The sequence below is a fragment of the Euprymna scolopes genome, chromosome 46 (assembly GCF_053919585.1).
Source record: "Euprymna scolopes isolate OS-2025 chromosome 46, ASM5391958v1, whole genome shotgun sequence".
NCBI lineage: Eukaryota > Metazoa > Mollusca > Cephalopoda > Sepiida > Sepiolidae > Euprymna > Euprymna scolopes.
Genome location: NC_136527.1, coordinates 100641562 through 100651244, shown reverse-complemented (window position 1 = coordinate 100651244; position 9683 = coordinate 100641562). Strand labels below are relative to the sequence as shown.

The following is a 9683-nucleotide window of genomic DNA, read 5'->3' as shown; positions in this document are numbered from 1 at the left end:
AAAATTCTTTCGACTGTAAGAAGAGAAAAAGGCGAATAGAAAAAAGTTATGGTAGTTTGTGGAGGCTGCGACTATCTGCGGAAAACGGACAAACTGCCACACTTTCTGGCAAACAGTAGTAACACAATGATTAAACGATTCCAATACAATTACTGACTCTGTTCTAAAATATTAAATGCAGCTAAATCATAAAACTCATATCCAATGGTGGAAACCCTGGAGGAAGACATCCAATCTGTAGTAGAATCGGGACAAAAATGGTCGCATTCATTGCTGCCAAGACTAAGCTTGTTTCCTTCAATAATCAAAAGAAACCTTCTTAACCACTGATAGCTATGACTAATGATACATTACCTGAAAGTACTCCTTTCAAACTCCACAACTTAACGTTCACAGGGAACATGAGTTGGAACAGATACATCGAGGGCATTGCTGTGGTTGCTACAAGGAACATGGGCTCTCTCTACCGTGCTAGAAAACTACTTATGCCTGACAGTATCCTATACCTCTATAAGGCCACCATTCGCCCATGTATGGAGTATTGTTGTCACATCTAGACTGGTGCATCTGCTACTTGTCTCTCGCTCCTGGACAGCGTTTAAAAGAGAGTCACCAACCTGATAGGTCCTGAACTGTCATCTAAGCTTCAGCCTCTGTCCCATCGACGAAATGCTGCATCCCTCTGCCTGTTCTACAAGTACTTTAATGGTGAATGCTCTGATGAACTACAAGCACTTGTACCCCCTCTACCCCCGACAAACCCATGTAGCAAAATCCCACCCCTTCACAGTAGAAATCCCTAGGTGTAAGAAAGCCTTCTACTTCAATAGTTTCTTCCCCAGAACTGCTAAACTTTGGAACTCCCTTCCGGGATTCTGCTTTCCCAACTGTACTGACATGCAGAAGTTCAAGTGTAATGTGAACAGACATCTTGCTACTCATCTCTCTTCATAATACCCCTGCAACTTATGTCCCCGATAGTAGCCCCCGATGCTTCCTACTATTGTACCTTGTTTGGGGTGAAAAAAAAAGCTTAAATAAAACCAGAATAAATTTTCATTCATATCTATTTTTATTAGATTAACCAACAAAAAATTAAGTTTAAATAAAATAAAAAAACAAAAAAAAAAAAAAATTAAAAAAAACAAAAAAATAAAAAGATTAAAAGGATTGTTGTTTGGTGTCGGAAAATAAGCCTAAAATTTTAAAATTCTGATACACCCCAAAAGTTCAGATTTTTTCCGGTTCCTGAATCCAATTAATCGTCCCCACACTAGTAATGTATCGATTATAGTCTGAATAATAATTTAATGATAGAATTTGGAGTCGGGGTGCATTATGACATATCTATTTTTTTTCTTTCTTTGAGGGAATTTGGTCATTTGGCATTATTGAAAATAACTTTATGGTGCCAACCCAATCACATGTTGGCTAACCGTATTTTTTGTTCTCTTTATTTTTAAAAATTTTTATCTGCTTTTCCTTGCAACACATGCAATGAGTTCATCCACCCTCTCAGCCATCTTGCAACCCACAATCTGAAACACAAGTGTCTTTCTCATTCTTGTATTTATTTATTTTTTCTGATGTGTAAGTTATCAACTTCTATTCTTTGCCGTGAGTGCCACTCAAAACTTGATTCCGTGTGAAATGAGTTCAGCTAGATTTGTATTCGTTAACAAGACCTTTAGCAAAACGTAACACTTCCTGACTAAGCGGTCCTGGATATGACCTTAAACTATATCCAGTGGTGAGGCCCCAGCTTGCGGGCTTTGGGGAGTGTGGAGCCACCCTTTAATTACCATTGCTCCGAGGTCCACTCTGACCCAGAGTGGTAGTACCTGTTAGGGTCCCAACTATGGGTTGAATAGAAACCGACTTGAAAACAACAAATATTCTATTAAAAATTTTTTCTTTAAAATCTTTGGATTCGGCATTAAATAACCCGAAAAGGGTTGATATGCCGTAAAACAAAAACAACCAACAAATCCTGACTAAGCGATTTTTCAACTAGAGACGACCAGCAAAGGAAGGTAATTTTATATTTACACGTTACAAACAATATTTGTTTGCAAGATTACTGTTTAGTAAAAAATAAAAAAAATAACACAGTAGTTTCATTTTTAAAACATAGCTCCCCACCTCCTGCATTTATTGAAAGGTAAAATATTGAATATTAAAATCAGAGAAATAGATGAAAAGATTTTTTGTGCTCCCAAAATCACCCCATCCCCCTCGACAAAAGGAGGGTGGACCCGTAAATTCACCCTTGTCCGTTCGTCTGTCCGCATTTTTCTCAATAACTACGCCTTGGAATTTTTCAAAATTTTGCACAAACATTAAACATGATATGAGTAAAAAAGTAACAGAACGGATTATCCGGGAAAACTCCGGTTGCCCCCTCTAGAGGTGCCTTTTGGGTTAAAATGGCTAAAATTGACACTTTTTGTGCTTTTTAAAAAAAAAAATTGATGCTTTGGATTTTTATAAAACTTTTTGAAAAGTTGTAACTGATTTCTATATAATTTTGTTTGTCTATACTTCGCGATAACTCTTGGGTGTGCCCCAGGGGCTCTTTTAGGGCTAATAAAAACGCTCCATTTTGTGGACTATTTTACCATATTTGTCCAGAATTTTCTGTGTATGTCTATTTAGCAGTTTTGTATGGTGCTGAACTCAAATTTAAATATGTTAAGGGTTTGGGGACTTTTGGGGCTAAATTTGGGCGGGGGGCAAATTCTGAACTTAGTAATTTTTTTTTTATGCCTCGTTCACTGTTCACTCACGGGGGACCATGCATGCTTCACTTGTTTTTATTTAATTTTGTGTGTGTGCGTCTGTGTGTGTATAAGCTTGTCTGTGTATGCAGTAGAGTCTCTACCAAACTACTCTGTCAGTTTTTTGGTCTACAGACTTGAAACTTGATACAATAGGGGATTTAGGTCTAGCCAGTAAAAATAGCAGCTAAGGGATCCAAATTTAAAAAATAAATGGAACTTGCAGGCGTAAGTCAACTTAAAGTGCTCCTCCATGCATGCGCAAATATACATATGTTTAAGTTTGTTAATTTGTAAAGTTTTGATATGCACGTGGACTTAATTCAGATGGTAGCAAATAATGCTGCAGAGTTAAATGTTTTGGTTTCGATCCTAGCTGATGGCACCCAAGTTATATATATTTTTTAAACACATTTGAAATCACAGATATATATTGGGTACAGTATAATAATCAATAGACGATTGGATCTGTAATTATAAGTACGAAATTTGTATGAATTAAAATATCAAATTGAAATGTATTTTACGACCGGCAGCCTCCTAGTGTATATATATATATATATATATATATATATAGGGTGACCCAAAAAAAAACAGAGGACATTCAATTGTTTTTCTGAGCATTTTACAGTCAAAGGAGAAAAAAAGGCCAAAGACCCTAGTGTTTTGATGTGATGTTTTAAATATAATAAACTAGTTATGACCAAAGTTTCATTTCATTCGGACAAAACACTAAGAAACGGGGCCTAATTAGAGTTGGGGCCCGTTTTTTTGGGACACCCTGTATATATATATATAAAATGCAGTCAAACATAGACAAGGAAACTGGCATATGAGATTATAATCTCATCAGTGTATTATTGATACACTGCTGCTGATAGATTTTAAAAATTTAATCAATATTCAATTTGCGTCATGTCCTGCCTGGTTATTGACGGCTATGACTCTCCATCCATCTCGCCCTCGAGGCATTCATGAATTCATTGTTGCTCATAACTTTTGCTGTTGCATAGGTGTTCAGATTGTCAACGTACGTGTCTCATTGTCGCTCTCTGCTTCTTCTACCCACGATCTGTCCCGTCTCTCTCTCTCTGTTTCATGCTCACTCTTTTTCTCTCTCTCTGTCTAATTCTAATAGGGAAGACCTAAAATCCTCTCTCTCTCTCTCTCTGTGTTTCATGCTCTCTCTCTCTCTCTCTCTCTCTGTTTCATGCTCTCTCTCTCTCTCTCTCTGTAAAGGAAAGACCTAAAATCCTCTCTCTCTCTCTGTTTCATGATCTCTCTCTCTCTCTATTTCATGCTTTCTCTCTCTCTCTGTGTTTCATGCTTTCTTTCTCTCTCTCTCTCTCTCTCTCTCTCTCTCTCTCTCTGTTTCATGCTCTCTCTTTTTTTTTTCTCTCTCTCTCTGTTTCTCTCTCTGTTCCCCTCTCTCTCTCTCTTGCTCTCTCTTTTTTTCTCTCTCTCTCTCTGTCCTCTCTCTCTCTCTCTTTCTCTCTCTCTCTCTCTGTTTCATGCTCTCTCTTTCTCTCTCTCTCTCTCTCTCTCTCTCTCTCTCTCTCTCTCTCTCTCTCTCTCTCTCTCTCTGTGTAAAGGGAAGACCTAAAATCCTCGTTTTTTTATCTGTAATTTTTTTTTTCATAAATAATATGAACCTTTCTTCCATTTCTGTCTGAGAGATGAGAACTTCAACCAAATTCTTGAAAGTCGCCACGAAGTTGTTGTGTGGGCGTCTGTAAGGATATCTCTCAAATATGGTGCTGATCATCTACAGTTGCTCGTTTTCACCGAATTAAATGAAGAAAAAAACAAAAAAACTCCCAGCAATGCATTTGAGAAATGCAAGAGTTGACGAAATTAAAGAATTAAAGAAAATAATGATTAACGAAAGTTTTGGAGATTTTTATTGTGTCATTGTTCGTATTTGAGACGCATTAAATTAGCTTCATAGAATTGTTAGTCTGTCATGCTTAAGTTTGAAATATCATGTTGGTTGGGATGTCATCCTCAGGTTTGAAATGGTATTTTCGTCTGTATGTAAATTGCAGTTTTTGGAAATATTATTTTGATTAGTGTATCATCCTCAAGTTTGAAATATCATTTTGGTTGGTCTGTCATCCTCAAGTTTGAAATATCATTTTGGTTGGTCTGTCATCCTCAAGTTTGAAATATCATTTTGGTTGGTCTGTCATCCTCAAATTTAAAATATCATTTTGGTTGGTCTGTCATCCTCAAATTTAAAATATCATTTTGGTTGGTCTGTCATCCTCAAGTTTGAAATATCATTTTGGTTGGTCTGTCATCCTCAAATTTAAAATATCATTTTGGTTGGTCTGTCATCCTCAAGTTTGAAATATCATTTTGGTTAGTCTGTCATCCTCAAGTTTGAAATATCATTTTGATTGGTCTGTCATCCTCAAGTTTGAAATATCATTTTGGTTGGTCTGTTATCCTCAAGTTTGAAATATCATTTTGGTTGGTCTGTCATCCTCAAGTTTGAAATATCATTTTGGTTGGTCTGTCATCCTCAAGTTTGAAATATCATTTTGGTCTATAATACTCATTTTTGGGAATAACATTCTTGTCTGTCGTGCTTAAGTTTAAAATACTATTTTTCTTTTTCTGTATAAAATCCAAGATCAAGTTGAGGTGACAGTTGATCCTCTTTCCATCAATTTATTTCTGTATTTGTTTTATCTTCAGTTTTTGCTAATGTCAAGTAAATATCAGATTGGAATACAAATTGATCCTCTGTTATGTCTTAAGCCATTTATCTTGTACATTTTCTTATGTTCAATATTTTCATAATATCAAATTATGTTCCAGTAAGAATTGATCCTTCTTTTTTGTCTTGGATTAATTTATTGTTACATTTTTTTTTTCAATCATTTCATAATATCAAACAAATTGCCAGGACCGCTGCAAAGAAGGTGGGTTCTCTCTACCGTGCTAGAAAGCTATTAACGCTTGAAAGTATCCTATACCTCTATAAGGCCACCATTCGCCCATGTATGGAGTATTGTTGTCATATTTGGGCTGGTGCATCTGCTGCTTGTCTCTCGCTCCTAGACAAGGTTCAAAAGAGAGTCGCCATAGGTCCTGAACTGTCATCTAAGCTTCAGCCTCTGTCCCATCGACGAAATGTTGCATCCCTCTGCCTGTTCTACAAGTACTTTAACGGTGAATGCTCTGACGAACTGCAAGCACTTGTGCCCTTTCGACAATCAGCTAAATCCCACCCCTTCACAGTAGAGATCCCTAGATGTAAGAAAGCCTTCTACTTCAGTAGTTTCTTCCCCAGAACAGCTAGACTTTGGAATTCCCTTTTGGGTCCCTGCTTCACCGACTGTACTGACATGCAGAAGTTCAAGTTCAGCATGAAATGACATCTTGCTGCCCAACTCCCTACACAGTACCCTTGATGCTTATGTCCCTGATAGTTGCCCCCTACAACAAAGTTGCAATGTGCCTTGTTTGGGGTGAAAATGTAATAAAAAAATTTTTTTTAAATCAAACGAAGATATTTGATCCTATGTTTCATCTTGTATTTTTTATTTTTTTTTTTTAATATCCTTTTTGAATATAAAAAGGACAGATTAATATACAAATTGATCTGGCGCTTATGTAGAGAAGGACCCGTTTTTCTGTGAATGTTGCGCTGGCATATTACAAACCAGACAAACAGCAAAATTCCACCCCTACACTGTAGAGCTCCCTAGATGCCATAAAGCGTTCTACACAAATAGCTTCCCTTAAACTGATAGACTTTGGAATTCTTTCCCGGCACTTGCTTCCCTGACTGTACTGACATGCAGAAGTTCAAGTGTAATGTGAACAGACATCTTGCTGCCCAACTCCCTGCAAATCTGATCTCAAATAGTAGCCCCTTATGACTTAGTGGCATTGTCTTGTTTGGGATAAATAAAAAAAAAATTAAAATATTTTGATAGCTTGCATAAATTGTCAGAATATGCCAAAAACTGATCAAATTTTCAAACGCTAGGAAACATTTTTTGAAAGAAAACGTCGTACAGTAATTTCTATAAAGAAAATAGGAAATACAATAAATTTTTTTTTTATATCAACCTATCGTAAGTTTCATGAATATTTTTTTTTGGAAGAAATATTATTTGTTTACTTCTTTTTTTTTTTTTTAATTTAAGTTTTATGACAAAATGTTTTCTTTTTATCGACTTTTTTTTTTTTTTTCTGTTATAGTGTAGGAGTAGGCATCCACATTCTTCTTTTTTTTTTTTTTTTTTTTTTTTTTTTTTTTTTTTGTCTTCAATTATCACCTGGAGTTTTCCAAGCAAGTACTCTTGGCAATTGTATTGTATTTCTTTTGGATACGGCACAATCACGATGACACATCGGTTCTCACCAGATCACCGAAATTAAGCAACGTTGAGCCTCGCCAGTACCAGATGGGTGACCATTACCTTACAGATGCTAAACTTCTGACCGACCATCAATATGGATTTAGACAAGCCCGTTCCACGGCAGACATCCTCACTGTAATCTCTGAACGCATATACCATTCACTGGACAAAGCGGGAGAGGGCAGAGCGGTAGCTCTAGATATATCTAAGGCTTTTGACAGGGTATGGCATGAGGGTCTCCTCAGGAAGATTAGATCTTACAGTATCACTGGTAGAATACTTAACATAATTAAATCCTTCTTAGATAAGAGAAAAATCCAGGTTGTCCTCGACGGTCGTACGTCTAAACAATATAATATAAATGCCGGAGTGCCCCAGGGATCTATCCTTGGTCCTCTGCTGTTCCTGATATTCATAAATGACCTCCCCGATAAAATTGCCTCTGAGATGGGTATATATGCTGATGACACCACACTCTATAACAGGCACGACAGGAAAACAAATGAACATATATCTAAAGTAATGGCAGAAACACTAGAGGATGACCTCAAATCAGTAGTGGAATGGGGACAAAAATGGATGGTAACGTTCAATGCCACCAAGACAAAACTAGTTTCATTCAATAATTACAAGAAACCTTCTCTACCACCTATAGCAATGGCCAACAACTCTTTAGCTGAGAGTACGTCTTTCAAGCTCCTTGGCCTAACGTTCACAGGAAACATGAGCTGGAACAATTACATCGAGGGCATTGCCAGGGCCGCTGCGAGGAAGGTGGGCTCTCTCTACCGTGCTAGAAAACTTCTAACACCCGAAAGTATCCTGTACCTCTATAAGGCCACTATTCGCCCATGTATGGAGTATTGCTGTCATATTTGGGCCGGTGCATCGGCTACTAGTCTCTCTCTCCTTGACAGGGTTCAAAAGAGAGTCGCAAATCTGATAGGCCCTAAACTGGCATCAAAACTTCAGCCTCTGTCCCATCGTCGAAACGTTGCATCCCTCCGCCTGTTCTACAAGTATTATAATGGTGAATGCTCTGAAGAACTGCAAGCACTTGTGCCCCCACGACGTGAACACCCTCGACAGACCCGACAAGCTGCAAAGTCCCACCCCCACACTGTAGAGATCCCTAGATGTAAAAGATCGTTCTACTCCAGTAGTTTCTTCACTCCAGGTCACTGCTTCCCCAACTGTACTGACATGCATAAGTTCAAGTGCAACGTGAACCAACATCTCGCTGCCCTAATCCCTACATAGTGCCCCAGTAGATGTTTCCCCTGATAGTAGCCCCCTACACCAAAGTGGCAATGTGCCTTGTTTGGGGTGAAAATATAATAAAAAAAAAAAAAAAAAAAAAAAAGGTTAGACGCTGTATGTACCGCAAGGTAAAATACCAGGTTGAGAAACTGGTGCGGTCTATCCTTCTCTCGAGGGTAGATGGGACTCTCTTAAGCCATGGTAGGCAAACCATCTAGTGATAGCGTCACGATAAAAAATACCCTTTAATAGCACTGGCAAAGCATCAAGCATTCAGTTAGTGACAAGATATGAATTATACTACAAACTCATGTAGTGAGTTCAGTCTCGGCTACGGCCGTGCTGGATTAAAAAAAAAAGGGATTGCATATGTATAATCTTGATTTTTTTTTTTTTTTTTTTTTTTTTTTTTTTTCCAATTTCAATACATGACCTGGGAAAAAAATTCCCATAATGCAATACCTACATTTGACCATTCATCCACCTCGAAGTGAATCTGCCACTCATAATATTATTTTTTGTAAATGCATTTTTTCATACTATTTCTTAGTAATTTCCATTCCTAGCAAGATAAAAGAACCTTAATGTACTAATCGTTAATGGTGTTAATTCGGTAGAGAATTTGATTATTTATGTTTCAATCTAAAATGACATTGTCAGACGACAATAAGCCCTTTTTTTTTTTTTTTACAAGGAAGTCACCACTTGTTAAGGCCCGGAGGCCACTTGGGGATAAGGGTTATTGCATGTACAGTAATCAATGGGACAATATCGTAGTAATCGAGATCTGATAAAGTGTCTTACTTAAGGCGGCGTTTCATCAGGAATTTGTTTATGTTGAACTTGAAGACATCCAAGTTGTAGTCAGGTGGGAAACAGACAAACAGAACAGAGTTCTACAGGCGTGCACTTCTAAGAAAGAAGCTTTGTTCATGGAATCTACGTTTTGATTTAGGCACAGATAAAGAGTGGGGAAAATTACTGACAGTGGTTTCAGCTAGATGGGTGTTTTTCGTGAAAGATTGGCAAGGGGGGGGCAGAGACTGGAGCTCAGACGAGCACTTCCCATAGAAATAACGATAAAGCAGAGACAGGCTGACAACGTTCCTTCTGTGGGAGAGAGGTTGTTGGGAAGAGTAAAGGGCATCCCCCACTAGGTTACGAAGTCTATTTTGTACTCTGTCAAGGCAGGATAGGCTGTTTTTAGCAGCTCCTGTCCAGATGTGGCAGCAGTACTCCAGATGGTAATTTTGTTTGCCTAAATTTAATA

At 37.7% G+C, this 9683-nt stretch overlaps 1 protein-coding gene across 38 annotated transcripts in view; it reads left to right on the top strand.

The window, feature by feature from the left end:
* LOC145271199 (arf-GAP with coiled-coil, ANK repeat and PH domain-containing protein 2-like) overlaps positions 1 to 9683 on the top strand; it is a 636480-nt gene that overhangs the window by 421089 nt on the left and 205708 nt on the right. The window lies entirely within an intron of this gene.